Below are 8,104 nucleotides of genomic sequence, written 5' to 3'. Positions count from 1 at the left end.
ATGCTTCCAAATTTTCAGCCAGTAGGCTGGTCCGCCGATGCCATGAGCGGCTCCCACCAAAAGCAACACGGGCCCTCCTAGCTAATTAATCAGACAGCCCACCATTTCTATGCGTATTTGGGGGGTCTCAGTGGCTGTCCTTGTCTCTTTGCTTTTTGGGGGGATACTCTGGGTTCGGGCAAATTTTCCGAGCCCCGAACCCTCCCCGGACAGCACGCCAAATACGCATAATCTTTACTCTATTTAATTGATGTAAGTGTGAACTCGTGAATTGAAGTTTCACAAACTAATTTCGGGAGAAGCACGCGCAAACAATTAAATCTAATTAAACACAGGTGGAGCAGGCTCAGATAATTAACCCAATTGGAACACAAGAGGAGCACATTAAACTAATCAGTTAATCAATGATAGGAGGTGTATATAGACAGCCGATTTACCTTCCTGTCATTGACAGTTTCTCAGCATCCCACCACCACCCCTTCTCCGCACTTACTTAAATCAACTGCTATAAATATCAAAACAAATCACAAATTGCAATCTAGTTCTAAACTATCCATGTCGGGGGGGGGAGGGGTCGGGGTACTCTGGGTTCAGGCAAATTTTCTGAGCCCGGAACCCTCCCCGGACAGCACGCCAAATACGCATAATCTTTACTCTATTTAATTGATGTAAGTGTGAACTCGTGAATGACCTGTCAATAAATGTGTACGCCTAGCCTTTATAATGTTATATGTGTTTTCAGGTGCAGGTCGGGTGTGGGTTCTATTTTAAGCGAGTCGGATCGGGTGCGGATTTTAATTAGTGCTCCATGTCGGAAAATGGGTCGGATGCGGTTTAACGCACCGTGTGTACGGGCGGGTGCGGATTTACTAAATCGGACCCGTGCAGGACTCTGGTGTGTGTGTGTTGGTTTGGTAATATTTATGTTACCAAACATTTGTTATAACCGTAGTAAATATAAGTAAAGTTTAACATTTAAATGCCAGTACAAATTACTACCGAATTAATATAAAAAATTATACAAATATATACAAATTATGTTATTGATGGCCAACAGACCTGTCTCCTCTGTTGTAGAAGTGTCTTTCCTTCCATTCCGGCAGGAGCTGAATTTCTCTGGATAATTTTCTCCACTGCCCCTGCAGTGCTGTTCCCTCTGCTCTCGCAGGAGCTCAGCCTCTCTGGCTTATTTCTCCACTGTTGCAGCAGTGCTGTTTCCTCTGCTCCCACAGTAGCTCAGCCTCTCTGGCTTATTTCTCCACTGTTGCAGCAGTGCTGTTTCCTCTGCTCCCGCAGGAGCTCAGCCTCTCTGGCTTATTTCTCCACTGTTGCAGCAGTGCTGTTCCCTCTGCTCCCGCAGGAGCTCAGCCTCTCTGGCGTATTTCTCCACTGTTGCAGCAGTGCTGTTCCCTCTGCTCCCGCAGGAGCTCAGCCTCTCTGGCTTATTTCTCCACTGTTGCAGCAGTGCTGGTCCCTCTGCTCCTGCAGGAGCACTACCTCCATTTCTGCGCTACTGAATGGCAGTGTGTGAGGCGCACGGGCGATCATGTGATCAGGCTATGTGTGTGTGTTGCAATGCAGCACGCAGTTTAGTAGGGGTGTAAGAAAATATCGATACACGTGAATATCGCGATATTATGTTTGGCGATACTGTATCGATTCTCAAAAACACTGTATCGATATTTATATATTTATTTATTTACATCCAAGATTCGTGGCTTTGTGTTCGGTTTAAACCACAGACTGTATAACACCCAACCGCTAGATGGCAGTGTTATCTCAGAACGTATAACTGACGCGGAGCCGGAGAAGCGCGTGAATCACTAACGTTAGTGTTTACATTAGCAAACCCAGCTCTCAAGACGATAGCATTATTCCGCTCCTGCAGTATACAGAGCTGAAGTGTGGACTCATTTTGGCTTCAGCTAAAAAGAAGCCACTAAGGAAATCGACAAGAATCATTTTGTTTGCAAAATAGGCCAAATTAAAATCAAATACTCTGGAAACACATTGAAACGGAGCTCGCTTAACATCCTGACGTCACCCGCACTGATGAGAAGCGTTTCGATAGAATGTACTGCAAGTTTTCCTCTCAGTAACAAAATAAACACACTCCAAACCTGACAGCGGTGGCAGCAGAATGAAAGATCATAGCGGATATGATGACCAGCTCTGCAGTTCAGTAACGTTACTTGAAATAGCACTTTATACAATAGACTGCTTTATAGAAAATAGCTTAACGTTATTAAATATATAACAAACAGTCATTCAGTCATGAAATGGACTGCACTTTCTGTTGTTAAATAGTCACTGCTATACTGTGAACCTTTAAAACATTTACACAAAGAATCCTGCAGTCACTTTACATTTTACTTTAAGCCCCGTTTCCACCACAGGAACTTTACCCAGGAACTAGGAACTTTGGGTGGTACCGCAGGAACCAGGGTATAAATGAAGTTCCGGGTAAATATTTCCCCCTCCAAACGGCCCTGCTCGCGAGGTAGTACTTTTTCAAAGTTCAGGAACTTTCGAGGGCGGGACTTGGGCGCTGAACATGCTGATTGGTTGAGCTCACGCAGCATTTAAGTTCAACAGGCATTTTTAAAAGTCTTTTGCGAGGTTCGTTCTGCGTTCAATAAATATCAGTCTTGCTCTCTGTCTGGTGGCGCGCGGTCGTCTCAGCCATCTCACGTTCAATGTCCGTAATAGCTGTTAATAATATACATTGTCATTTTAAATCTAGCTTTACAAGCTTTCTGAATATGCTGCATGCTGCTGAATCTGCATATTAGTGCTCTTTTCTGTCGTTGTTAATTACCTCTTTAGTAAACCTATACATAACCAGCAAAAGCAGCACAGCTTGAATCTCTTCCATACTCGTTATTCATTTTTTTTCACCATGTAAACGACCTGACCGATTACTTTTAAGTGTGTGTCCTTACATGACGTGACGGCGTCACGGCGCGCACCGCGCTCATGTTGACAAGAGAGGAAAGTGAATTTTTCTGAGGGGTAAACTTTTTATTTCGTGAGTTATGAAGATAATGTTGGAGTAATGACACAGCGTATATTGCCCCGGGCAGTTTTTACTTTAACTGCGCCTGACAGAAGATTTTTTTCTCTGGGATGATTATTACACTTTACAACAAATAGATATAAATAATACTGTATTAGTCCTGGTGGCCGTTAAGATTTGCTATGGCTACAGTAAACACATTCAGCTGCTGGAGAAAACAGCGGCGACATTTTTGATGCGGCAGACAAACTGCATGTGACAAAATGATTGCGATTGAAAGTCATCACATGTAAACATCAGATCGGTTTAGATAACGTCTCATGTAAACAGTCCTTTCAATCGGTACACTTAAAAATGATTACATGTCCTTCACTGATTTGGAGGAGCAGTCGCGCGCAGTCCTACATCACCGGACTAATTTGCCTAATCTTCTCGGAACTTTATCGCGGTCGAAACGCAGACAGCTGCAGGTCTGGGGGGGAGAAAAGTTCCTGTAAAAAAGTTCCTGGTACAAATTGTTCCGGGTAATTTTGGTGGAAACGGGGCATTACTCAGATTGCACAAAATAGTGATTGGTGATATAAATTATACTGTATTAATTAAATAAAATACTTTGTCTCGTGTTTTAGGCATATGGTTGTGTTCTTTATTCTTTTAAATTATAAAAAAAAGAAATATCGCAATATATTGTCTCTCTTACAATATCGCAATATATTACAATATATCGTATCGTAACCCCTGTATCGTGATACTTATTGTATCGCCAGATTCTTGGCAATACACAGCCCTACAGTTTAGCGCGATGATTAACTTACGTGTACATTAAGCCTGCATTCTCCCGATCAATTTTGAGCATACAGATGGTAATCAAACATGTCTTGTGGGGAGCTCTTGAAGTATGCATTTATTTGTCATTTTTAACTGTTAAAAACAGAGCCTGCGTGTCAGGAAATTGTTTATCCTGTTCCGCCCTCTATAGGCCAGCGACTAATTGACGTCAAGCTTAAAGCGTCATGAGAGAGCATTAAGGTTGATTAGTCGACTAGTCGGTGCAACCCCTACGCCAAATACGCATGTATTCCAGAAAGCAAGGTTAACTTACCATCACATATAATCTAAACTCTCAGTTGATTAACCCAAACCTTGCTTACTCAAAGTATGCTGTTTCCAAAAACGAGTCCTGGTGTAATTGTAGACAACTCAGAGTATGTACCGGTTAACATACCAGACAAGTCTCAACAGAGCAAACAAATCGATGATTCACCATGGAAACAGACACTAAGAAGAAGTGTGCCATTCTACCTCCTCTTTTGTTTAATGGTGAGTTATATAACCTATGTAATGCACATCGCCCCCTATCGTGGTTATGCAATCATTGTTTTCAATTTCTTTGTTTAATAAGTAATCTTTATTCATTGAGAATAAGGATTATATTGTTTGTTTGATGCTAATTAACTGAATGCAGGTCCATGTGTGAGATGACAATCAAATAAATATTTGAATTGCATTAACATTTAAACGTATTTATTTATTTTTATTATAAATCTTTAAAATGAATATATCATATATATATATATATATATATATATATATATATATATATATATATATAACTTTTATATATTATATAACTGAAACAAATTTGGTTATATTAATAATTATATTAATTATATAAAACACATCTAAATACCTCTTAAGCACACTAACCCTGGAACATAACTCCGGAGCAGGTTATGTTCAGAGACTGAGTTGCCATGGTTACTTACATACCCTGGAAGTTACCTCCGTTTTTGGAACCGAAAGTTTAGATTATCCGCTAACTTACTCTTAAACATACCCGGGTATGTCACATAAACTGCTTTCTGGAATACCCCCCTGGTATGGTGAGTGAGAGCTACCACCCTTGTGAAAAAGAAGTGTGCTTAATTGTATTGAAAGTGTATTTTTTGTGCACTTAATATATTTAAAGTATATTTTTTTAAAAACTGCACTTGTAGATAATATGATATAATTAAAATTAAGTGCCACTTAAGTGTACTTAAAGAGAATACACTTTAATGACAATATTTCTAAACACACTTAAGTACACTTTTTTAAAATTCACTTTGTAATAATATCTAATTAATTTGTATTTTTAAAAAGTACACTTTCATGACAATATTTATAAACACACTTTAGTACACTTATAATAAGTGTACTTTGTAATAATATCTAATTAATTTGTATTTTTAAAAAGTACACTTTCATGACAATATTTATAAACACACTTTAGTACACTTATAATAAGTGTACTTTGTAATAATATCTAATTAATTTGTACTTTTAAAAAGTACACTTTCATGACAATATTTATAAACACACTTTAGTACACTTATAATAAGTGTACTTTGTAATAATATCTAATTAATTTGTATTTTTAAAAAGTACACTTTCATGACAATATTTATAAACACACTTTAGTACACTTATAATAAGTGTACTTTGTAATAATATATAATTAATTTGTACTTTAAAAAAGTACACTTTCATGACAATATTTATAAACACACTTTAGTACACTTATAATAAGTGTACTTTGTAATAATATATAATTAATTTGTACTTTAAAAAAGTACACTTTCATGACAATATTTATAAACACACTTTAGTACACTTATAATAAGTGCACTTTGTAATAATATATAATTAATTTGTACTTTAAAAAAGTACACTTTCACGACAATATTTATAAACCCACTTTAGTACACTTATAATAAGTGCACTTTGTAATAATATCTAGTTAATTTTCACTTAAAGAAAGTACACTTGTATGACAATATTTATAAACACACTTAAGTGCGCTTTTTAAAAATGCACCTTGTAATAATGTCTACACCTAAACTTACTTAAACCATTTTAATTATGAGTTTGTTTCATAAAGTACACTTATTTTACTAATGACAAAGCACATGGAAAATAAATGCTTTTTTAAAAAAAATTAGTTGTCCAAATTTACATTGGATTATGTATTTTTCTTCAAAATTTCACTCGCTTACGCTCCAGTAAAACATACTGTTGAAATGTTATAACTAGCTCCTATGAACTCAACTACAAGTGTCAGTTTTCTACATAATTTGACATTGTCAATCTTTATGAGAGGAGTTGCCTAATGTACTGTAGGCTACTTTACATCTGTGTACAGAATAACCTACTTTCAATATTATGTTGTTGTATGGCGATTAAACACACATTTAATTGCATTAATTGCAAGAAAAAGTTGAACAAATCTAAACCAAATTAATTTGCATTAAAATTCGGTTAAAATAGGCTACATTTAATTTTAATCAGACTCTAAACATGATTGACTTTTAGTTAGGTGAATGAGTCAAGTTCTCTGAAATACAGTCCAACTACACAGTGTGTTAGAACAACCTGAACAGAAATGGATAATTAATAAGTGATTTATAATCAACATTTAATGCACGAAATATCTTATTTTATATTTATACTTAATATTTCAATGCGCATGCGCCAAAAATACTACGTCATGATTTTGAAAAATGCGCGGTTCGCCATGATTGCGTCATCGCGATGCGTAAGGAAAATGAAGCTGAAGAGAACAGAGACAACAGAGGAGCGAACCGTTTGGATCATTACAGATGAGACGTTATATGCTACAAATAACGAGTCAAGTAAGTATATCTTGATATAAGCTCTCTTGATTTTACATTTTCACCGTAACATGGTAGCTCTCTATTACGGTGTAGTTATTTAGTTTAATCGCAGATAGGATAGACGCACTATGGACTCGGGAGGTGAATTAACGTTAATCATGTTTCCTATGTATTTATTGTATTATTCATATTCATGTAACTTGTTATCTAAGATTGCATTATAATAATTTCTTAAATCGGAATGTGATCGCCGGTGTGGGCATGTTCAATGAATTTGTCTGCTGTATACAATATTTTAATCGAACTCCTACTTTTTAAATGGACAGAAGACATTTAACGTTATATACATTTATTCCATATATTAACTTAACGTGTATAACAACAACCAGTAATGAAATAATGATTTTAATATGTTCTTTTCTTTTTGCATTTGGAGAGTAAGATGTTAAAGTGTTTTTAATATTTTGTGCTTATTTTATTTTATTTTTTTATTTTGTAGGATCAATACAGATGTGTTATTGGAGATCCAGTGCAAGCTGTGTGGAATCACAGAGCCATCTTGATGAGGTCAAGTTAACGTTAATTATGAATTTATGCCCAGCCATGACACAAGCTAAAACATTGCTAAGTCTTTAGCTTTTAAATGCTTTGCATCTTGTCCATTTGTAAGTAATACATTCCCACTTGTGCATTTACAGATCCCCTAATCATTATATATTTTACAGGCCACACACCCAAAGGAATGGAGCCGCAGCATTGCTGTGCCAGGCATGGTAAATACAGGAACATCCTTCATGGAGATGGTGCGGTAAGCTGAAACTTGCAAGGCAAGATGAGGAAAAATACAAGAATACTTTTCTCAATTTACATTGGTCTTGGGTTATTTATCTATATTTAAGTTATGTTTAATTCCCTGTAAAGAAGGAATAAAAACCATTATTAAAATGTTCTCTATTTTTAAAGTCCAGTGTCAGTGAAGATGATGTGCTCAGTGGGATACGTGAAGGAACCTCTCCAATCATTCTACCCTGACGACTGAGGTAATTCATCACATAGGGGATGCAGTTGTGGTCAAAAGCGTACACACACCATGCAGAATAAACTGCTTCATCAGGGCAGTACTAGATAAAAAAAGAGACAACATGCTCATTTTTATGATCCCTCTTATGGCTATTTCTTTTTTTTTCTTCTTTTTTTCATACAGATACTGCTGTGTGAATATAAACTGTACATCTATCGTTTTAATTTAATTGAGCCAATTATAATAATGGATAGATCTGTTTTATAAACAAGTTTTTTCTTTGCGTTTTCTTTTTCTTTCCTCAAGGTATATATTTTTTTGCTTTCCTTTGGAACATGTCCATTCACATCTACTGTGGAGAGATGGTGCGCCAGTTTCCTACTGATGGAGAGCTTCTGGGACATTGACATAAAC

The 8,104-nt window shown here is 36.4% G+C and overlaps 1 long non-coding RNA gene across 1 annotated transcript; it reads left to right on the top strand.

Moving 5' to 3' along the window:
• Window positions 1-5,949: 5,949 nt before the first annotated feature.
• On the top strand, window positions 5,950-7,439 carry LOC137048498 (uncharacterized). Its single transcript, XR_010899425.1, has 3 exons — window positions 5,950-6,687; window positions 7,169-7,236; window positions 7,395-7,439. It is a non-coding gene; the product is annotated as an uncharacterized lncRNA (long non-coding RNA).
• The last annotated feature ends 665 nt before the right edge of the window (window positions 7,440-8,104 follow it).

This window comes from Pseudorasbora parva, chromosome 19, assembly GCF_024679245.1.
Source record: "Pseudorasbora parva isolate DD20220531a chromosome 19, ASM2467924v1, whole genome shotgun sequence".
Lineage (NCBI taxonomy): Eukaryota > Metazoa > Chordata > Actinopteri > Cypriniformes > Gobionidae > Pseudorasbora > Pseudorasbora parva.
Note: the sequence above shows the minus strand (reverse complement) of the source record. Positions and strands in the feature narration are given on the sequence as shown.